This window comes from Stegodyphus dumicola, chromosome 5, assembly GCF_044657685.1.
Source record: "Stegodyphus dumicola isolate Sdum_Otavi_A_Nest chromosome 5, ASM4465768v1".
NCBI lineage: Eukaryota > Metazoa > Arthropoda > Arachnida > Araneae > Eresidae > Stegodyphus > Stegodyphus dumicola.
This window is the reverse complement of record NC_140772.1, coordinates 152,838,913-152,864,246: the sequence shown is the minus strand read 5'-3', so window position 1 is coordinate 152,864,246 and position 25,334 is coordinate 152,838,913. Positions and strand designations below refer to the sequence as shown.

At 34.6% G+C, this 25,334-nt stretch overlaps 1 protein-coding gene across 7 annotated transcripts in view; it reads right to left on the bottom strand.

Moving 5' to 3' along the window:
- LOC118201520 (hexosaminidase D-like) overlaps positions 1-25,334 on the bottom strand; it is a 445,672-nt gene that overhangs the window by 137,160 nt on the left and 283,178 nt on the right. For 3 of the 7 annotated variants that reach the window (XM_085817248.1, XM_085817247.1, XM_085817249.1), the window contains exon 1: positions 779-1,022. The exons of the other annotated variants lie outside the window; for them this stretch is intronic. The gene's annotated coding sequence lies outside the window, so the exon portion shown is untranslated. Of the gene's footprint in view, positions 1-778; positions 1,023-25,334 lie in introns of those variants that run through there. 7 annotated transcript variants of the gene reach the window in all.

The following is a 25,334-nucleotide window of genomic DNA, read 5'->3' as shown; positions in this document are numbered from 1 at the left end:
CAAGCATATGAAATAACCCACCAGTGCCCGAGCGGTAAACGCCGCAATTTCTCTAAAAAAGTGCTCTACATGGCATCCTTCCCTTTTCGTGCAGTGCCTTATGGCGAAGCACGTCATAAATAATAATAAGACAAAAACAAAGAAAATAGAATATTTCCTTTTATAACTGATCGTCACTTATCAGTAATCTTTACAATGCAGAATTATTGAGGTCATAGGAAATAAATCATTTGTAAGTCATTATCATTGCAATACAAGCACCTAAAAACGCATTTTACGACCAATATGTTATTATACGGATGGTCACGATTATTAATTTTTTACAATTAACTACCTATACGTAATCTAATGCACGTAAAAATTTACAATGCAGTTTTGCATACCTTTAGAATCAGCACGGAATGAAGTTATTCTTTTCAAAGGGAGTTGAGAAATGCTATGCATAAATCAACAATATACTTCAGACATGTAGATATATTACAGAAACAAATCAAATGAAGAGGAAAAAATATCCATTTCATCAGGATAATGTCCCCCTCCCCTGCCGCAACTTAAGGGAAAAACAAATAATCCGACACCACATGACAGAGATATTTAAAAATGTATCGTGAAACAACATTGTAAGCGATTCCAGAATGATCGGAATCTTATTTTCCCTTTAAACCACAAGAAACTCCAATGAAAAAGTACACAAATGACGCAAATAACATGCACATAAGAAATACAACACAATAAAAGCAACAAACACCTTTTCGAGTATCCAAAAATAAGAACTTACCATTCCTGAAACTAGAGAAATACTGGACACCAAAATCCAAAACAGCGCGTCGACATCTAGCACAGAAACAATGACCCGAAGGCATTTTACAGCATATTGTCAAGGAAATATGATATAAAAAAAGATAGAAAAAGTAGAACGTTTCGAATGCTCTGATATAATTCCGAACGCCCGACGGCGGCCCTGAAACTGAGATAACCAAAACACTATCCACCGGTACTACGGTCACATCGCTTTCAATAGGACACTGCCTCACATCCTCTTCAGCACGAATGGTTTACCCACTTGGCGAGAAGCGGCAGCATTGGCGACAAAAGGATATTAAAAAAAGGAAAGAAAAAGTAACAATAGGGTGCTTTGAAAGCATGCTTTTTTTTTTTTTTTTTTACCTTTTCAATTCAGTGAAGGGTTTCATTCACTTCATTTTCATAGCATCAAATAGTTCGGAGATAGTGAAATGGCATTTCCATTTCAAAGTAGCAGTTGAATATGCTGGTATGCCTCTTGTTAAAATGAAATTATTGCTATGAATATTTACTGCACTGAAAACTATGGTTACGACTTTTCCATGATTTTTAAATACATTAATTTAATTTTAAAATTATTTATATTCAAAATACAATATAATGAAATATTATACTTCATTTTGAAGCGCATTATTATAATGTAATTAAGGCCCGTTTAAATTTAATTCTGGTTATTTTTTTCCTCTGAAAAAACAAATGCAATAAACGACAATCCACAATTCCAGCTGCTTTGGTCTTCTAGAGAAATGGTCGCCTTGGGAAGGGGATGTTCAATACTGACATTATTTCACGGCCTCAGATTGCTGTTCATTTTCAGAAGTGGTTGCCACGAGAGAGTTCATCGTGTTAATATTATTTAAATTATTTTTACTTTGGGAAGTTTGAATATAACAATATTATTACTATTATGGAAGATAATTAACACTTCCCGACGAACTCCAAGACATTCCTGGCAAGATTCTTCAACCGTTGCGGTGGTGTGCCGAAATATTCCTGACAGTTAATATGGAAGAGAATATATCAACATAAAATGTAAAATTAGGTGAAGGAGCAACCTTACATTGAAGTAGATTTGAAATTAAACTATTGATTTAGAAGGGACTTTGATTCAAAAACGTAATCATAGAGAAAGCTAAATTATTAAAATACTGCAAGCTTTACAAAAATCTTTTGTACATTTTAAAGGCTCCATCAAATGTAATTCATGAAATGAAAAAGCTTGATAGATATTTTCAGCAGAATAATAGTCTAAATCAATAAAAAAAAAATAAAATAAAAAAAAAAAAAAACCCTTTTTTTTCCCCCTCCATACTAATTTTGGTAATAAAATAAAATCTACATGCATTACAGAATCCCTACTAAATTATATGCGCATAACTTACAGTCATCTGAATAAGACTTACTTGTTTTTATGCAATAACTGACAGAGCGTTGGCAATCCCAAAATAATTCGGGCCAGTACGACTATCATGCCTAAAATATGACTGGAAAGCGTTACGACGTTACGCTAGACGTGGAGCCGACGAAAAGCCTCTAGTCGGAGGTCTAACTTTCCTCCTAGTCCTGCTTTAGTTAAATAGGGTTAAACAAGGGCTAAAAAGACACTTGTTAAAAAAAATATGCCATAAAATATAGATTTTCGTATTTAAAAAAATCTGCCATAAAATATAGAATATCAAGGCAAAATAGTATTAAAATAAATGTGCTACAGAAAACGCAATCAGTTGGATGCCGACGGCTTCATAAAATTTAACAAGTTCTTCTGATGACTCAATTAATAATTATAAAACAGGCGCAAAAAGAAAAAATATTGAATATCAAACTCCTTTCTTTACGGAGTTCTTGAACATTTAACATAAATTATTATGTTTTGATGCATAATCATTTCTTTAAAGCTAGTTTTAATATACAGGCAGAGTAATGTTTTGTTTTTCAGCAACTTCTAATTATATATAATTTCAAATGAAAATTAATTACAAGTATAATTAAGCAAAATAAAATAAGAAAAATAAAGAACCACGAAGTTAAGAGTTCGCATCACTCCAGGAATTAAAGTATTTCAAGTAAATTGTTCTAGTTCTTTAATTTTTACACGTAAGCTGTTGTAGATCTCCAATAAAAGAAACAAATTCAATTACCACCTTAGTTTTTTTTTTTTTTTTAAATCCTCTTCATTTTATTTATTTATATATTGACAAAATCATCATGTTCTGCGATAATACACGTAGATCTGGTTGCCTTGTTCAATATGGTGTAAGTTAAATCATTTAAAAAATAATTTTAAAATTCCCAATAATGTACTGCGCGTATCATAAATAATAAAATAGGTTTCTAACAACCTAACAATAGATCTACAATATTTTTTTTTTTTTTTAAATTCTTACCTACACTGTTCTCCTGCATTCAAAATAAAATCTAGTTTGCGGTGAGAAAATTTTCTAGCAACATCTAACAAATCTATATTACATATCATAGCAAGGCTCTTTCTCTCTCTTTCTTTGATGTGAATGATGCTGGGAGCTGGAGGCAAGTTAGTGCAGAAGTACAAAAGCAATTTTTATACATTCACACCCAATACAAATGGAAAGGAAGACAGGCAGGAACGGAGACAGGGAAAAGTGGACGGAGCACCAGAACTTCGTCAATGACTTTTACAGGTATTGCTCCTCTGTACTACTGTACCCTCTGGGCGTTCGGATGGTCCGCATCAGAAGCCAACCTAATAAGAGAGGCAGCGGAATTCATGTTACTATGGAAAAAAAAAAAAAAAAAAAAAAAAAAAAAAACAAGCACGAGTAGGTAGAAAATTACGCTACTGATGTTAGGTTAAAGAGTAGTGAAGCCGCCCAACCGATATAGTGGCTAGCGTCGCTGACTGCCGTGCCGAAAGTCCCGGGTTCGAATCCCGGAGAAGGCATGGATGTTTGTAAATGTATAGTGTCGGTGCGGCATGGCGACACTGTAAATATGTGGCGAGCCTCTCGTGTGGTTTGGTGGAAGGGGAGAAGGGTGGGAGACCCTCGGACCCGTCCTCCTAGCCAGGGTGCTCTCCATCAAAATTGGGGACGGAACTGAGCAAAATCGCAGTGCCACCTGTAAGGTGCTCACGGCTTGCCAACAGCAGGCGTATCTTGAGCGCTCCTTGCCACGATGAATTTCGTGGGCTTGGGCTGATGTTCCTGTCAGACAGAAAGTTGAACTGAAAGATGCAAAGGGTAAATGATGCCGCAAAATAAAGTAATTTTGAAACTTACAGAACATAATTTGAACGAATTTGATGTAGCCGAAGCACACAATCATTTGCTGAATGTATGTTTTAACAAGCCACTGGTCGGATTAGACAGCCGACGAAATAATAAGCTACTTGTACGCTTCTGTAATTTTCACCACTTGTAACATGAAATACAAGCCAGCTTCACTAAGAAAATTTTTCAGAAAGATATCCCTCCCTTACGCAGATAGCATCCGCGTATTTGCAATAAACTAATAAACACACACTAAAAGTAATCTAATGTCTTTAGATTGCATGGTACTGCTAATCACACAGTTTTCATAGACCAGTTTCAGCAAAAAAAAGCAAATAAAATACAGAGAGTTGAAGTGCACTTAAATTTCAAAACAGCGCGGGCTAACTGAGCGTATTTTTAGTGAGTAATAACGAATTCCTAATTCTTGTTTTAATTTACTCTTGGTCCCCATACTTGTAACTGTAAATTTATTCTCATACTTGTAACTGTAAATTTATTCTACCTCACTTTCAGTAAATATACTTTCAATTTATTCATTCAATTAGAGTTAACCTATTTTAAGCCCAGAAATAGTTCACTGAAATTATATTCGAAAATTTTATCAAATTTTTAGTAACGTTTTATGAGAAAAACATCACTAACACTAACCGAGTTATTACTAGATTACATTAGATGTTACTTAATTATTTTGAACATCACTGTGCAGGCTCCTGACCTAAGGTATAAACAAGCAGAGTAATGCCTACACGGCGGAAGGAGATTTCCTAGCTAGCTACCGCACAGCGGCAATTATTTTGTTCGCAAGCAAATACAAGTTACAGTAATCAGTGTACATAAATGAAACACAGACATCTTTGCACTATTATGCGACGTAGGACTAAAGGTATGTCGTTACACAAGCAAAAATAACGTTCGTATGATTTACCACAGAGAAGGCTACCTTCAGCTATTCAGAATTAACACCACAGTAGAATCTTATAAAAGTCAAAGCGGTCATTTGTACAATCTTTTAAATATAATAGTCCAGTTAATATTCATGAAAATCTCTAAAATGTGCAAAAAATTTTCATAATAAAAATCTCTATGAAACATTATATAGTTCGCAAATAAGAGTACTCTGCCTGTAATTCACAAGCTCGTAATCATTATGTACACCTGCAAGTCCAATTATATAGTTCGCAAATTGAAATTCTGAATCTATCAAAATTAGCAAAGTAACAATATAAATCACACAATCACTATCATTATATAGACATGTAAATCCAACTGAAAAATAATTCCATATGTTCATTGTACATGTATATAACACAATTCATCCTTAATAATAACAGATAATAATCCATTTTCTCCATTATGACATGACACTACCAAAACAGACAATGAGTTCACATCGGTGTCATAACTATCATCGTCAATACAGTTTAAGTAATGACAATAATGGTTACAAAAAGTCAAAGAAATAAATACATGCAGTTAAAAATCATGGAATTCAAACAGAATTGTTTAACAAATTAATTAAAGAATCTCATTACTAAATTGCGATTTACTTACATAAATTAAAAGTAATAAGAGAAGAAGAATGATTATCACAACACTAACGTTTGCGTTCGCCATCGTTGCTCTTACTCGTATGAGATTTCATCTAGATGGCGCAGTATTGTTACACCATTCAATTTCCTACACTTATGATTTCGAAAATACATGATTTTTTAATAATACACTTAAAGGTAAATTTCATTTTAAAGACAGAAGAGACATACTTAAACTACACCTGTGCATCTGAGCTACAGAATAAATAATAATAATAATAAAAAATCAATACATTTATATCTTTTAATAAATTGTTTTTTATGGCATTAAAATATGTGTTAATGTTCTATTCTGTTTTCTCAATAAATGTTCACTAAAAGAAAGATATATCAGATCAGAGAAAATATCTAAATATAATTAATTTTTCAAATTTGACTTTTTGAACACTTTTTCCCGATGAAAGACTAAATGCTAATTTTTAAAATGTACCAACGTCATTTACATGCAAATAGGAATTATATTTAATTAAACTGGGGCTCATTACTGACCATTCGCGAATCAACTAGGAATTATTATAGGGGCTTATCAGGGAACAAGCGGCTACCCTGTAGCTGAAATAAAGTAGTCATTCATGTGGTATCCTTTACACCTTGACGTTCTTAGTCGCTTAAACTATAATTTGAGACATTTTTTATAACAAATACCCCATCCAGTAACCCATATAATAGACACTGATGTAGGCAAAAATGCGGTTAAACCAGTTTCCCTCCAGAAAGTTGTCCATGATAGCATCCTTCTTATGTGCACAGTCCCTAGCGTGCTCCGCTGAAATTAACGAACGAACCTGTATCACATCGTTAAGACCTACAAACTCTGAATTTGAATTTAGGAAGTTAATGTTTGGGAAAATATGAAAGATTCATCTTTGTAATGGTATCTTTTGCTATAGCTTTATAATTTTTTTTTTGGGGGGGGAGATTTTTACATCGTTTATACCTTCAGCTCAACTCGAATAACTACTTAAAATATTTATCGAAGCGCACAAGGAATATGTACCTCAGAAGGCACAGAAGGCTATTAAACACGTATACTGGGAATTCAGTTATGATTTTCATGTTCGCAGAAGATTTGCCGAAAACTAATTCGTATCAACATTATTCATACGACCAACGACAAACATTGCGACGTCGCTTATGTTCTGTAAATCGGACATGGGATGAAGAACTCGGGTTCAAAGGTCAGAAACAATGAAATTTTGTGATTTTATATTTTAAGTATGCTATACTTGAGATTGCGCATATCATTTTGTTGCCGAAACGATATGGATAATATGAGGTTAACATACGGTACACCAGAAAGGCGTAGCTCTCTTCTAATAATCTCCAAATAATTTTATTAAAATAAGTAAGTCGCAATTTAATATTATTTCCATTACTCCTAATTAGGTTTTAAAATATGCTTCCCATTGTAATGGTCTAAAATGTATTCCAAACCAACCCATCATAATAAATTTTAGAGAATGGCATACTCTGCAATTAGTGGTAATGACTTGAAATATTATTTTGGAAGAAAAGCAATATATTAGGAAATATTTAGCATTAGGAACTCGCTAATAAGCAGCTGCACTAATTCAGGGAGCTAATTCAGGGAGCTGGATGGATGAAATTCTCAACGGAGAAAAAGCATTTTTAGCCTTTTTTGCCCGTCACGGTTTGTGAAAACTTTATTTTTGCAAAACAGGGCGTTGTCTCTTTAAGAACGTGACATATCTCTTTTAAAATGCTTCAATTCAATGCATTCCATTCTTAATCAACTGTGATCTCTTGTAGACGAGCTTTTTAGTTATTTTTTGCGGGGAGGGGGATATTAAAAATGAGTTTTTGTCGATTCTTCTTTAATCTATTTCGTTCACCTGAATGCTTCAGCTACCTGAATATATAAGTAGCCTGACCTTTCTTAACTTTAAGGTGATAAAAATAGTAAACATGAAGTTAAAAAATTATAAAAATTCTAAAACACATCAATTTAATACATATTTATAGGTTAACACGTCGACCACCGGTGGGTCATCCTTGTCTGTTCCGTGAGGCGGTTTGACCCAACGGTGGGTCATGCTTGATTGTTCCGCGGGCCTACATGACTCACCGATGGGTCACGCTTGAATATAAAAAATACAATTATTATATTATAAAATATAAAATTTTATGATATAAAATAATAATTTAATTTTATAATTTTACTTTTTTAATTTAAAAATGTAAATTTTATAATTTGGCGCTACGCCGCCCCACGAAACAGAACGCTAATTCAAGCGCCGCACGAAAAGAACAATGAATACAAGCGCCACCGTCAACGACTTAAGGAAAAATTCTAAAACACATCAATTTAATACATATTTATAGGTTAAGGAATTAAAAATATAGTACAATCCTAAATATTTAGAATACTTCATTGTTCCGCGCGATGGGCTGTGATTGTGTTACATTATCACAGCCCATCCGGATGTTTAATAACTCTAAATAATACGGTAGTTTGTTTCCTGTAAGCCAACTGTGTATTTAGTATTTACTCACGGCAAGTGGAAGATTTTTGGCTTTAGCTACTTTCAGTAAAGATAATAAAAAAGTTTTATTCCTTAACAAAAAACAAAAAAAAAAAAAAAAAAAAAAAAAAAACTACATTACGCACCATTTTTACAAAATAAATATTATAATTACATTTATTTTCCTAAACAATCGCCATTAACCTATTTTTGTTTCAACTAAAATAACGATTAAAAAAATTAATTACATTTGTAAAGCTAAAGAAACAACACACATTCCTGTCTTCATTTTCGCAGTTACTATATTTTCGTTTAATCTAATTTTAGAAAATGCGTGCTTTTTACAATTATGCTATAAATACACGTCTTTATGGCTCTTCGAGATGGGTGCAAAAAGCCTACATATAATATATAGTTACTTGACTTACTAATGACCATACGTGAGATATTTTTCGAACACTGTAACCAATTACACGCTTTAGGGCATTCATCAAAATTATTTTAATACCTTCTTAAAATACGTAATAGTTCAATTTACTATTTAAATCAACGATAATTGAAAAATACGCAAATAATTTAATAACAAGCTTAATTTTATCAAGCACAGATAAAAAACCATACAAATGTCATATGAATATCGGAATACAAAATTCTAGTAATATAACATCATAATTGTTGGCGGAGTTAATAGTGATGCTTACTGAGCTGTCACTGGCCAGTTTCAAGTGGATGTCCTGGGAATGTACAGTTAACTTACATGCAACCGGGAGCTAAGGGAAGAAGCTAATTCCCTACCTTCCATCTTTATTAGAAATATAAATTAGAACAATTAGTTTATGGCTTTAAAATGAAACCAAATAGCAGGTTTTGGTAAATATTTAAAGCTGAGCATTAACAAAAAATACTAAAAAGAGCTACTTCATTTACAATAATTTAAATTGCGTACAGTAATGCAGTTAAACGAAACAAGTTAGACGATATAGCTAAATGGAACAAGGAACATTTTGTGCGTTCTCTGATCTGTAAATTTAAATAAAACATCCATTCAGCAAGTATCATTTAATGATCCGCAATCGACATACTAAAACGAATAAAAATAAAGCATTCCCTATAAAGAAATGATATGCAATATTTACACCTAAAAAATATATTGAAGCAATCATATTACTGCATTTCCATCTGAAATGCAAGAAAGTATTAAATTAACTTGAAAGAACTATTAAATTACCAGTACGAACATCTAGAAACATCAAGAGCATTGCGTATTTTCAGTGAATTCCTATACACTATACGCAGGCTAATATTACAGATATGTTCGTCACAAATGCTTCGTATATGATATAAGCTTTAAAAATCAGGTACAGAGCAAACAAGCATCAGATTGGGATCTCTTTCAGATTTTTAATTCGGTAATTTAAAAACTATTACCGGTTAGTAAATACTTCTAAAAAATTTATATTTTAATAATTAAAAAAATTATATAAATTCAGCTATTTTTCATGCATAAAAGATTTTGCTCTAAGAAGTTTTGATTTCTCACTGAACTTTATATAATTTAGAAGTTTTAAATTTACGTAATATCTGAATGGCACTGTATTTGTTCTAAAGCAAAATTTGAGAAAAATAATGAGCTCGCATTTCAAAAATGCGGAAATTCTGGATTTGAGAATGTAAAAAATCCAGAATTACGGATAAATCCGGACCACGGTCACGTCACTCTTGTGTGTCTTCCTCATGGGATGAATGGGTATTTTGCAAACATAAAATGAAACAATTATAATTCACTCACAGATTCTTCTCAATAGCTACAAAACAATATAAGCATAAATGTTATAATTAAAATTTTAAAAGTTTTTATTTCACAAAGGGAGAAAATCTGTAATGAATGGGTTATATTCAATGGATAATGGAATTACAGAAATACTTGCTTTAAATTACACGAACTTCAACCTAAAAACAATGCCGACTTTATAGAAGTTAGTTTAAATAATTAAGAAGTGTATTCCTTTTATTCAAATAGTTTGAATTAATTGTATTATTTAAAGTTGATGTGTCTTTTTTTACTGTTTTGATAAACCTCGTGTAATACTTTGTGGTGCACGAAGAAATATATTTTTTTCTCAATTAAAAAACAAACAAACAAACAAACAAACAAAATAAGAAACTCAATTTTCAGGTATAAATCAAACAAAGGTTGAAATTTGCCTAATTCTAAACGTTAAGAAGGCACATTTCTCTTCCATATCGCATGGACACTTAGAATTACCTAGAGTGGTAAACAATTTTTCAATTCCTTTTCAAAAATGGATAGTACAGGAAGGGGGGGAAGGATCGCAATAAAATATTTAAAGATTAATCTGTAAAACAAAATCATTTTTCAAAAGACAGGACGGGGCGCATGGATCTGACGATTTTCGTGACAATGTTATGAGGATAGGGAGCAGAAACATACATGGATGCCTTTGAAATAGGAAAAGAGTTTATTGCACAAGTTCTAGTACACATGGCTGGATATAGTACAAAAACTCTAGATTTGCAATAAAAAGAAATTAAAAAAAAAAAATTTCACGACGCAAAACTTACCGACTGGGAACATCGTTTGAAGAAAGTTCCTGCTTATCCTTGCGTTATGTGGTATACGGTAATAATTTTATCGCGGAAAAAAAGAAAGTAAACAAAATTCGCGAAGTAAATGGTAAAAATCATAAAACTTTAGCGCTGAGAGAATAATTAACCTAATAACTTTAAATTTTCGAGAAACATTTCTAGGTCAAGGATTTGTTTTAACTTTTCAGCGCAGAGTGAGGATGTACGCCAGAAAAGAAGCAATAACGCAGATAAATAGTATGTTATCCATAAAAATTACATTATACACTTTTTACTGAAAGAGGCAGAAACGGATTTGATAAGCGTTCTTTTATGCAGACACATGCGAATTCGTTCGCTAGAGTAAAAACCCAAGCTCACACTCGTTTCTACATAAGCACTAGCGTAATGACACAAAATTATGGTTGTCTTCTTCATATAAAAGCAATGGAAGAAATACAATTAGCAGAAAAAATACGAAATTTGGAAGGGTCTTTCAAATATCATCTCTTCACGTTACGAATCTAGAAGCTGTTAGCTTAGGTTTTGTAAAACAAACACTTGTGGAACAGGGCATAAAGATTCAATTAGAAGTCAGCTTTGGCCTGTTTCTCTGGATTCCGAATCTTTTGTATTCACAGGTGAGATTGGGCTAGCTTCTGCCCTTAAATTGTTAATAACAGACTTTACTATATTATAAATTTGACTGGCCGAGCTCTTTTCTGGTCTAGATACTAACCACTAACAATTAATACAATTCTGTTCGGAAATTTCAAAATATGTACAAAATTGGGACTAATTTCCCTTCTGTCAAATCTTGCTGTTTTATGATGGAAAATGGTCAGTGCCACCAAAATAAAGAGCTTAAATCACCAGATGTAAGCATTCTTAGAGCAATTTAAAATCCTTTTACAGAATGAACAAAAGCATAGTCATCCTGTGAAGACCTGCCTGCCTTCCATAAATAATATAAAATATCAAGCTGGCAAGCCATGACAGCTGCACTGAAAATTCTTGAGGGAAAAATTAAAAATGCTTTTCTCCATCATTTTTTCCCCCTCACATTTCACATGTTTACTGAGTTAGCTGACACAAAAATTTCGAAATTTTTAATTGGGTTTGATTTGGGGTAGAGCTTAAAGCCCAGCACCCAGGTACCTAACGCAGTTTCGATTACACCTGCATCAAGAATTTTGTTTCTCAGAAGCGAAGCAGCTTGCTGCGACCACACCAAGCAAACGTTGCCACACTGGAGCTGGGACGTGATTGGATGCTCTGCTGCAGCCAATCCCACACAGTATCGACCACAAGCTTTACGCAGTCAGGCCCAAACGACCATATCACTACAGCGCTCACGCTCTGTCCCACTACCTGATGGCGATACACATGACAACTGATCGGGGTCTCATAACTACGCTTCCGGGATCAAAACGGGCTAGCTGGCGTCGCTATGAGGGCTGTCCATCAAAATATCGCACCTATCAAATTATGGTGCCGGGAAGAGGTTATGAACAGACAGCTGTTTATGACTTGACAATGGAGTTCACGAGTTCTATTTTTAGCCAGCAGCATCCAGGGCATCCATCTTTTTATTTAGCCCTATGCAGCATCAGCCTAAAGAAAAATGACCTTCACAAGGTCGCTCTATTAGCAAACATCGCCATTAATATAGTTAGCTGAATTGACCAAGGAGCAATCGGTTCACAACAACAGGTACAGGTAGAAGCTAGGCCAGCACCTCCGTAGTACCACAGGTAATTGAGGTATTGCTGAACCTAACTAACTGTTAAACTTTCCACCCCAATTTTTATGAAGAACACCCCGGGGTGGTCCGAGGATCTCTTGCACCTCTTTTTTACCATCAACCCTTTAAGGGGACTTTCTGAGATAACTGATTTCTGGTATTAATAGTGTACACAAATCATACTGAGAAAAGACTGTCCTTGAAACGTTCAACAACTGAGCTTCCAAAAGTCTAAATGTATGAACAATTGTCCTTTCTAGGGCGGAAGGTGTAATAAGCAAGTCTTTGGAGATCCCGTCCATCAGCATTGCATAGAAAAATTAAATTATTGGAACAATAAATTAAAAAAATTAAATATATTTTAGTAATATATGGAGATGAATAAGCATTAGATATGACAAATATCCAGTCCGAGTCTTTGAATATGTTTAAGAACGTCTCTGATTTCGGCCCTAAGGTGTCTGTTCTTTATTGCGTATTTTTTAAAAGTCAGGCTTAATCAGATGTTTACCGTCTGATAGATTACAGTCAAAAATGTAATGATCAGGGTCACCCCTTTCGCCACATATGCAGAGATCCGTGGGGCACATGCCTCCCCCCCTGTCATGGAAGTAGGTGGGGAAAAGACCGATGAACTAAACTATACATACCGAATACATGGAAGAAGATAGTTTATGGAACCAAATCGCATTAATTTAATCCAAATTATAATAAGTTATGGTACTAAATCGCAGTTCTCGTTTCACGGACTTAAGTTAGATTAACAGTTATGTAGTTGGTGTGGTAGTCGTGCCGAGACAGATAAGCATCGTTGTGTTAAACCGTAGCGTAGGGTTCAGTTGCTTCACACATGTCACCGTCGATCGACGCATAGATGACACCTATTTTTTTTGTTTGTTTAACAATAACTTTAATAAGTAAACAATTCTTGATTATTATACATAAATGTACAAGCATGAACAGGTAAGTCCGGCATGGTCTCCGCCGGATGAGAAAAACAATCTCTGCATGACGAAAGAAAATGGCGATCTCATCCGCCCAGAAAAACTCGGACCGTCCCGTCCGACAACCAGGGTGCAAAGTCCTCTTCGCCCCCCTCGTCTTTTTGTTCGTCCTTTCTCCTTCCGTCCAACGAACCACCTGCTCCGTCGGACTAATTATTTCGCTGGCTAGGCTTTTCCTTCTCCTTCTCGGGTTATGGGCATTACACGCCCCCACCAAGATGAAGATTTGCCTCTTAAAGGCTAATTTTCACAACAGGTTCAACCGAACCGTTCAGCGTTCATTAGAAATAATGTAGAGTTCATTAGATACAAAACCCAGCGTTCATCCTAATCAATTCCGAATTCGTCAGAATCAGAGTTCAGAGGTGTATTAGTTGACACACTTGATTTCATACAAAATGTCAAAGTTCCTGATGGCTGACATGGATACTGAAATTTTTCAGCCCCCTACCCGACCAGGTGCAGGGGATACTTAGAAACCAAAATCTGATCAGGATACAAAAGTCTTCTTACCATGTTTTTTCGTTTAACAAATACAAATATTACACTAAACATAACTGCATAAATACATTCTACATTAGACAAACATTTTTTTGTTTACCAACATCATTTAAACAAGTTATCTCGAAAAGTATTTTAAGGACAAGAATTAAGAACTTCTGAATATCTGTAGTTCCTTTCTTTAAAAAAAATATTACTATTATTCACACCAATCGTGACAATGCATCTGCGGCTCGATGTTGTACTCCTGGACGATAAGTGATTTTTAAATTCCATCTTTGCAAAGAGAGAGCCCAACGCGTTAATTTTGGACTCCTAGGTGTAATTTCAGTGAGATATTTCAAAGGATTATGGTCCGTAATGATTTCCACCGTCCCCCCGAAAATCCACTTATCAAATTTCTTGAGCCCGAATAACACTGCCCAGGCCTCCTTTTCTATGGCTGCCCAATTCTTTTGAGCCCCAGAAAATTTTTGGGATGCAAAAGCTATTGGTTTAAAATGCCCTTGTGCATCTCTCTGAGTTAGACAACAACCGACGGCCACATCTGATGCATCAGAATGCACCTGAAATGGAAAATTAAAGTCAGGCGTGGTCAGAGACGTCACCTGACACAGCATATCTTTCAACTTCTGGAAAGCCGCGTCTTCAACTTGACCCCACCGTACATTATTTGGCGCATTCTTTTTCGTCAAATCCGTCAAAGGTCCAGCTATCTCGGCATAGTTCGGGATATATGTGCGATAAAAACCCATGAGACCCAATACCGAACGGACTCCCTTTTTATTCGTGGGCCTTTCTAGCACTTTAATTGCTGCACTTTAATTGCTAATCTTACTAGGATCTGGGCCGTGTTTGCCGTTTCCTATCTTATGTCCTCGGTAATCTATTTCCTTAGCTGCAAAATCACACTTACTGAGCCTGACAGAAAATTTTAACTGTTCCAGTATCTTAAGGATCGTTTCTAGATGCTTCAGGTGTTCTTCAAACGTGTTTGAAAAAATTATAATATCGTCTATATATGCTTGGGCGAAATCGCTGTACTGGAAAAGAACCTTATTCATTTCTCTTTGAAAGGTACCTGACGCTCCTGCCAAACCAAACGGCATGACGTTCCACTGAAACGTCCCGTTGTGAGTTGAAAACGCTGTCAGTGGTTTTACTTGATTCCTCCATTCCGATTTGCCAGTATCCTCTGCGCATATCTAAACTTGATAGCCATTTTGAATGCCCAGCCACATATATTAATTCATGCATATCCTTCATAGGAAATGCCGGCACTTTAGTGATCGAATTCAATGCCCTGAAATCAACGCACATCCTGATTGTCGCGTCTTTCTTGACCACACACACAACCGGGTGGGCTATGTCCGCTTCCGACGGTTCAATGAGACCCAGCTCTAGAAGTTCCTTGACTTGTTTGTCCACCTCTTTGCGATATGCCATTGGAATGCCATAACAATGAGGTTTTTTTCTGTCTGCTCCAGGCATAATATCAATCTTATGTTGTCCTACTCTAGCAGGTTGAACATGTCTCAAAAATAAGTTCTTGTACTTTCTCAACAGTAGTTTTAGATCATTAATCTGCTTGTTGTTAAGATTAGTGGTACTTAGATTATTTAACCTGCTTTCAAAACTACTATCCTGGTCTAAAGTAGAGGGAATATTGTCTACCTCCCCGAACTCTTCCCCGTCAAACATTACATTGATTGCATTTGATCGCACAATGAATTTCCTTATTTTATTTTGATGTACATGCTTAATGCTCCCGTCAGCCAATTCTACTAAAAAAAGAGTGTGGGTTTTTTCTTTCCTTTATCACTGCAGGACCCTGCCAACGAGCATATAACCTGTTGCTTGAATCAGGTATGAGGACTACAACCCTATCTCCTATTTCAAAAGTTTTACTCGAAGAGCGCAAATTATAATACTGCGCCATCCTACCTTGTTGGATTTCACTCGTAAGATCAGCTTGCTCAGCAGCACGTTTCAACCGCTCCTTCAAATCTTGCAAATATTTATGAATTGGCTTCAGATCGAATTTTAATTCGTCATGCTCCCCTAACCATGTAGATTTTAAAATAGATAACGGTCCTTGTGGGGGGTCTACCATACAATAGTTGGAAAGGTGATACCCCTGTAGTACTGTTAGGTATTTCCCTGTATGCCCATAATGCGTAAGGTATTTGGACATGCGAAGCTCGACCTTCCTCTCTAATAATATGATGCAACATACGTTTCAAAGTCTGATTAAACCTTTCGACTAAACCATTTGACTGAGGGTACATGGGTGTCGAAAATCTCGGACTGGATCCTAATCTTTTCTCAAATTCCCGTGTTAAGTCTGCGTTAAAATTGGTACCATTATCTGACGCTATCACATTAGGAATTCCGGTCCTGGAGAAAATCTGCAGCAACGCGTCGCAGGTAGTCTTTGCCGTCAGACTGGTTAATGGCACTGCCTCGGCCCATCTAGTATGCTGGTCCACCAAGCACAAAATATATTTATGCCCCTTCGAACTAGGAGGATCTATAGGTCCGATTAAATCTACATTGACAACCTGAAAAGGTAACCCTGGTCTTGCTACTGGAGTAATTGGCGCTCTGTCCTTCACTTTCACTGGCTTTGTTAATTGACAACTTTCACATGATTCGCAAAATTCCTGGACATCTCTTTTCACGTTTTCCCAATAAAAGGAATAACGAATCCTCTCTAATGTTTTTTTAATTCCCATGTGTCCTCCAAACACTGATGCATGCGCGAGCTCTAGAATTTCATTCCTTCTGCATTTAGGAACAACTAATTGCTCTGCACTCTGTCCCAAAATCTTATCCCGATGAAAAAGAAAACCGTCCCTCACAAAATAATTTCCTTTATCCCTTTTCGCTCTTTCCCACATCTTAGATAAGTCAGTGCATTCTTTTTGTTGCTGACGAAACTCCGCTGTCTGAGATAAATTAGTTGTTTTCTCCACTAAGGGCGCTCCGACATCTGGGATAGCAGCTACGTGGCTTTGAATGTCCGTTTCTAACTTACCCTGAGGTGTTTCTGCCTCTCCCACGTTCGAGGAATCCTTCGATTCGTAGAACAAACCACTGCTACTCCCTTCTCCGTTGAACTGTCGATCTTTACAAGTGTTTTCGTCCCGTAACATATATAACACCTGTGGGGGTAATAAAACATCTTCAACTAAAGATTTCGCCACCGCGCAAAGTATCTCCTGATGCACATTTGTACCCTTTCCATTAATTAGTGCTAAAGGTAATTTTACTAACTCACACCTTCTCGGCGGTCCAAAAATCCCCTTCAAATAAATTGCCGATCCGCTTCCAGATCTAAAATTTGGAATTATACTTTCCTTTACAACCGTTATCTCACTGCCAGAATCGATTAATCCGTTACTTATCCGACCGTTTACACTAACCTGCACTCTATCCAATTTGCATAACTCCTCTTCGATTGATTGTCTAGAAATTTCCTTTCCAAAATGTCCCGCTTTGGCAACAATAACTCTATTCTCTTGAGTTTCGCTAACCTCTCCACTATCTACTGCACTTGCTCTGTTCACTTTCGCAAATTTGTCCTTCGTATTTTTATTTTGAGGGCAGTCACGCTTAAAATGTTCTCTTGACCCGCATTTGTAACACGCGAAATTTTTCTGAGGAGAGTTTAATTTGCCTCTATTTGACACTGTTGAAGCCTGCTTCTCTGGACCAAGTTTATAGCTTTCTTTTGGCTTTACTTTAATCCTCTCTGGTGATAATCCCTCTTTAATATCATTCTCTTTCCTATAACCCTTAGCGTAAGATTTCCCGGTTGCCGAAAAAAACATATCGCATTCTCTCGCTAACTCCTTTGGTTTCCACCAATCTTCACCTTGCTTAATACCAATATGAGTAGCAGTTTCCGTATCGAGCGTTTCCATTAATCTGTCCGCAACTACTAACTGATTGACAGTTTCCAGATCCGTCGCTCCCCTCAATTTGCAGTAATAACTCCACATAGAATTTAATCTTGTAGCAAACTGAGTAAAATTTTCCTCCGGGTTCCTTTTAGCCCGCTTAAAATTTTCCAAACAAGTCTTAGGTGAAGGTTCATATTCCCGAAGCACTATGGTTTTCAAAGCCTCGTAATCCTCGTACTGTTCTTCCTCTAAATAAGTTAAAAGATGCGCAGCTTTGTCTCCTAACAAACACATTAACACCTTAGATTTTAAATTATCCGCTACTTTCTCACTCGCGAGGGCCTTTTCTAAACTGTTAAAAAAATAATTCCAGCCTTCTGACCCTGCGGGAACCCTCACCGTCAGCAATTTTATAGTTTTCACAATTTCATCCAAACTTTTAACTCTGGGACTCATCGTCGAATCCACCGGACCTTCCGAATTTAGACTCCGGTTTTCCGCTTCGAGTCTTAATCTTTCTAATGCTATCCGTTCGCTTTCTATGCGTAATCTCCCCTCGGCTAGCTCCATATTTTCTTTCTCTTTTCTCTCGGAAATGATCGAAGTTAACAGCTCTTTAACTACATCCTCTTCGTAATTTTTACTTCCCAGAATGATATTTTTTAATTCGATCATTTTTAAATCATCCGAGACAACTTCCCCTAATTCATCGGCCAGAAGTACAAGATCGGCCTTCTTTCCTTTCATTAAATATGCCATAATGAAATATTAAAACAATATGCACAGCAATAAAATCAAAAACTTCACTGATAATTACTATAACATAAGTCATAAAGTATAAATACAGCCACTTATTTTTGTAAAAGAGATATACAAAAATCAACCAGTTATTCTAAAAAAATTTTACCTACTAAAATTTAAATATACAAGCATATATGCACTCTAATCAATTATCTGAGCTTTTACATACTTTATGAGTTGATACAAAAATGACATCTGTCAGTTAAATGTTACAACAATCCTTTTAACAAATTTTAGTACTTTACTTCAGAATAACTTTACATTTGATATGAAACAGTAATAAAACCGTAAATAGTATTTGCAGTAAGAAAAAATATCACTGAAAATTACTCTTCACTAAATACACAGTTCTCTAAATTATTCATACGACAAAACCACATACAAAAGTTTACATACATAAAATATATATATATTTAAGTGTTATATATATAACACTTAAATTCTACCGAGCTTCCACCATTTCCGGAGCTCCAAAACCAGAATTTCAATTGACCTGTGTTATGATACCCCTAAACTTTTGTATCCTGACGCAGAATAATTTTAACTTAAAGAATATAACTTAAATAAACTTAAAGAAAAGTAATTTAACTTCAGATAAAATATTCTCCTACAATTTGCTTTACAATCTTGCACCTTTTAGCCGTACCCAAACAAAAAAAATAAAATACCCTGCATCCGATCGAATAGAGAACTAAAAAAAAATCAGTACTCATCCCTGTGATGAAGCATTTGATCCCAAAGCTGCCACCATTGTAGTTGGTGTGGTAGTCGTGCCGAGACAGATAAGCATCGTTGTGTTAAACCGTAGCGTAGGGTTCAGTTGCTTCACACATGTCACCGTCGATCGACGCATAGATGACACCTATTTTTTTTTTTTGTTTGTTTAACAATAACTTTAATAAGTAAACAATTCTTGATTATTATACATAAATGTACAAGCATGAACAGGTAAGACCGGCATGGTCTCCGCCGGATGAGAAAAACAATCTCTGCATGACGAAAGAAAATGGCGATCTCATCCGCCCAGAAAAACTCGGACCGTCCCGTCCGACAACCAGGGTGCAAAGTCCTCTTCGCCCCCCTCGTCTTTTTGTTCGTCCTTTCTCCTTCCGTCCAACGAACCACCTGCTCCGTCGGACTAATTATTTCGCTGGCTAGGCTTTTCCTTCTCCTTCTCGGGTTATGGGCATTACAAGTTACACAGAAATTATAATTTAATCCCAAAATAAATTTAAAAAAAATATTCAAGTCAATCACGGAAGCACTAGAAAAATTTATCATGTAATCACTAACATATGAATACCTTTCAAATCAAAATTTTGCTGCCAAATCGGAGTAAACGATAAGAAAAAACAAATAAATAAATAAAATAGCTTATTTCGTTCCATTTGTGATTTAAACTGACATTTTCTGGAGTTTAACTATTTTAAGACTTTACTGAAAGCATAACTCACGTTGTTTAGACTACAATTAATGGATTATGTTTCGAAACATGGAGGGAAACGACGCAACATACTCAAGTTGAAGTGCAGAATCGCCCACTTATTTGGCGCTTTTTACAAGAGTAAGAGGAATTTGATTTTTGTCAATTTCCTTTGACTTTTTTAAGCGAAAATACATTGATGTGTACATGGACAAAGGGAGTGCGTAATGCCGAATTTGTGCACTTCGGTGATGTTTTTTGAAGCGAAAATAGGTCGATTAAAATGGATACCGAGTTTGTACAATTCTTAAAAACGCCCCAAGCAGAGGGTGATTCTGATTCCCCCTGAAGTTTGACGTGATTTTTACTAGTTAAATTTTTTTTCAAATGAAATAGGATTGATAATAATTACATTCATGGATTTATGAAATATAAAAAGCGCGTCTGCTTGATTAAAAGACCAAGTCAAAGTAAATTTCGCATGGAGTCGAGATCATTTAAAAACGGGCCTCCGTATAATATTGCGTCCACAAAACTCAAACGCAAATACTTGTTCAATGACTTTCGCACTCTTCGTCTAAATTAACACAGCCACATCAATAACATAAGTCTAAAAGTGAGAATCTCGTTATTTTAGAAACGGTTATGGACGTGACGAGACCGTATATTCGAGATTTCTCTTCCTGAAGCAGAGTTGTAAACAATCTGCTCTTCTCACGCATGCTATTAAAGATATGGCGAGAAGGGATGAGAAATTTCATGCACACAATGTTGCAACACCCACAGGATAATTTACATCTCAGAGGTAAGGGGTCCTATTTAATTAATGACATTTCACGCATGGTGTCGGAAAGCGGCCTCATCGTATTCGGACAGAGATTAATTTAGGAGAAGATGCATAATGTACTTTTCCTACAAGCAAGTTATAAGCGATTACATTTATTCATAAGGGAAATGAATTTGATAAGGGAATGGACCTCAGTCATGGCCACAGCGGAAAAACATTAATATACATTAAGGATACTGTCAGATAACAATAAGACCATCCAGAATTAGAATGAAAAGCTATTTATAAGTATGCAAAGTCTGTTCCTGTTAACATACAAAAAGATAATAAAAACCCGAATGCCATGGTAAAAACTTTAGACAAAAATGACATTTTTTTAAAAAACTGCATATGATGAAATATCTCTACAAATATAATAAAAATCTAATGTGTACACCACATGACTTCCTTATACGGAATATTAAATTATACGCATTTTTCTTGCATTTCATTTAAACTTGTTTGATTGAATTAAATCTACTTCGTCGAGAGCGCATAAACCACAATAGAATAAATGCACTCTTTAAAATTCACTACGTTTGTTTAATAGCGACACTCTGCCGCCAGGTTCACTTAACAACGTTATATTTCGTTCATATTATAACTCAGAATGCACAAAATTTATATCATTTGAAGAATTATCTAATCGTTGCCATATGTTCATAAGATTATATAGTATTCTATTCAAATACTATAATAAATCTAAAACGATGTATAAAAGAAATTAAGCAAACAAAATAAAAAAGAAACAGTTTTTCACAGACCATTCACTATTTCTCATGCAAATAATTCACTTCTCCCTTCCCGCCAAGGCAAAATTACATAAAAACTGAAAATATCCATATTAAAAATTACGAAATAAATCTTAAAACTTTTCTCGAATAAATTCCAGAATGGGTTAAGCATGATTTAATTCGCAGTAATAAAAGAAGGCGTTATCTTTGTTGTTGCGAAGCTTAGTCTCTCTAGATTAGCAACAAATCTACTATTCTGCTGTTTCAAATGTAAACAAATATGTCCGCTGTGTTATTTAAAAATTAAGCTTAATTGCCTAATTTTTAAATAGGCACAAAAACCTTAACTGGAAGATAAGAACAACATAATTCAATCATTTTTAAAGCAAAAACTGCACAATTTACAAACATATAAGAGTAAAGAAATTGAGATCATTGAGCCGGGTAACGGAGTGTATATACATATATATATAAATAATTTATTTACTAAATAATATTGTATTTATATACGTTTGATGCGGCCGATTGGCAACCTAAATACGCGGTGCACATCTACACGTTATAGCAGTCCTATATACAAAATTTCAACGTTCTGAGGCTACTCGTTTTTGAGTTATGCGAGAAACGTACGTGTGTCACGAAAAATTCTCTTCAGAATTCATTTTAAAGCAGTTTTATAATTTTTTTGGAGGAAAAGAGTCTTTTATTCTCTCCTTACGTACAGATGTCACGCAAAAACATGGTTAAATTGCATTCGATAGCGGTCAAAATGGATATTTTCATTGAAATATGCTGCCTGAAAATTTTCGCGATTACAACACTTCCTTTTTAGTTCGGACAAGGAAGTAAAAATGCATAAATAAATAGAAAATTTTGGATGTTTCAAAATATGATATTACTGATCATCATTATGGTATAAAGAAAATACTTGTTTAAATAATATGCAATAATTATAATCAGGGATTTCACAGCAGAATCGAAGTGTAAAAATAGAAAACATCTAAATCGTTTCATGTTACTCCTTCCCAATACGAGTACTTTTGGTTACCAAGGCCATTCTCTGGGAGCTTCTCCGTATCTGCGTTTGATTTTGAATTAGAGTCTGTATATTGTTTCAATGCATATAATAAAATGGCAGCCTAATTTAAATCAATTAGGAAGCACGTGTAGGAACATTTCAAGAGCGTAACATTATATACAATTTGAATTTTTAATGACAAGCCACTTTTATTATTCACATTATTGTCGAAAGAAAAAGGAATCCACACAATTGATAAACTTTTACACCAGGAATATTACGGATATTTATGGGAAATAATGTGCTAAATGAAAAACTGAGCAAGTCGTCAGGAGGTTGTGGTGAAGACTAGCCTGAAGTACTAAATGAGAAGGGACTCAAAATTAAAATATTTATCACAAATCAAACTTTAATGCAAACAGGATAAAATTTATCTAATCAAAACTTTTTCTCTTAAATCTGTCGGCCAACGCTGTAATGACTTTCGAACTAAAAACAGGTCTTGATTTTAAGATGAAAAAATTAAATGCATATTCATAATTCATACTAACTTGATTAAACCTATCAGAGGTTCCGGATTTAAATAACCATGAAGTCTATTTCTGCCCCTTCCGCATTTTAAAATACGCGAAATCTCGTATGTCTTGAAACAGTAGATGATTTATATAACGTATATCCTCCTGTTATAAATTTATAAATTTAAATAATTTCGGACAAAAGCAGCTGTTAGCTCATACATACGAAAAAACCCCGGAATAATAATTAATTTAATAAGAACTTGGTTTAGCTTGAGCCTGGTTCCAGTATATCTAAACTGCTGAGTGAAATCACAGTTCCAACCAAAGCGCATGGAATCTCGAAAGAGTTCTAGATGCGGTATTTTGTTACGCAACAAAATCGCAATCATAACAGATAATTCTGTTATTTATAAAACGTTTGGTAAAACTGATATTCGTACTAGATGCTGAATGAATGCCTTAATTTCTCTTCAATAAGAGAAAACTTCGCAGCCGAGGGAAAAATATCCTCCATATCAAAAAGTGAGTTTGTTAGGAAGAGAAATTTTTATAGGCATACTCATCTGGTCAAAATGGCTGCAGTTTGATCTAAATACAGAGAATACTGATAAGAAAATAATTACTTTACTTCTATCCTCGGGATCATGCTTTGTTTCCATTAATTTAATCTCTTTTCATTTATTTTATCATTTAATTTAATTATTTTTTTAATTAAAATTTTTTAATTTAAATTTTTTTAATTAAAATTCTCTTTTTTACTTAATATTTGTGATATTTTGATTCGTTGTTTATTTACTTATCGTTAATTTGACTTAATTAAAAATAGTCTATAACAATATTAAGTTTTACTAACTTTATTTTATTTTAAAACTTTACTGTCCACTCTTATTTTCCACTTCCGGCCAGAATAAACGCGGTTAATTTTAGTATGCAAATTGAGCGTGCAAACTGTAAGTATTTAAGTTGTGGCTTTTAGCTAAGAAGAAAAAAAAAAAAAAAAGACAGAGATTTCTCGCTACCTTATTTCATGCGCGCGTTTCAGTCAGTTGCTGTCCGCTTTTAAGGCCAGAGGTTTCGTAATGTAGTTTTCCTCGCATTCTGCGTACTACATTCGTAAAGCTCTAAAAGGCAAATCTTAGTGTACTAGCCTTTGTAAAGTATTTGAGTTTAGCTCTTATTTAAATTTAGTTAGTTTGTAGTTCTTATCTTTACGTTCAAACCACAAGTATTGGTCTCTGAATCGCGAAAGTGCGGGAGCGCCTGTAAACTGTTAAGAATAAAGAGTAATTAAACTCTTCCTTTCTTTGTCATAGTTTAAAGTAAACTCACTGTTCTACTCAGGACACTTACATATTCGTCAAACAGATTAGAAGAAATAGTAGTCATGATAAGGTAACTTGAATTATTCATTATTTACTGTGTTATGTAATATTACTTTATTCGCTTATTTTTTAATCACCATTTCTGATGGCTTTCCATAAAGCTCCAGAATTTCTAATTATAGCATTTAAGCTCTGGCTGTAACATTAGAATAGGATTAGAGCTTTTCACATGTGTTTGATCAAGAAGAGATCTTTAGTTAAATAAGCAAGCGGAAATATGAACAAAATTTTAGAAAACTGCGGTTGAAAAAAAAAAAAAAAAAAAGCAATACATTTTTTAAAAATCGATTGATAAATTACATACATTTATTCCCAAGAAAGAGTTATGAATGTCATAAACATAGCAATAGTAATTTCTTAGTTTGTTTCCATCAAAAAGCCAGTCGGTCAATACACAAGAGAAATGGATTTTCTCGAAACGGAACACGAACTGAAACAAATGAAATCATTTAACTGCATAGTGAAACCGTAAATGCCTAAATCTTAAAATGAGTTTGCATTTGACAGCTTTCTAAATGGGGGGGGGACATCAAATTTTCCTGAGATTTGGTACAATAAAGTTAACACTAATCCTGCGAATATTTGAGTTGAATGGGATATAAAGAATGAATTCACTACAAATTTATATTCTATAAATATCAACAATACTTGTAACATAAAGACCGAAACTTAAAGATTAATTCACTAATTTTGCTAGTATTAGCATCAACTCAAATATATAGTCTATTTTTACCAGCATCATGACAAATAATTAATTAATTAACTGAT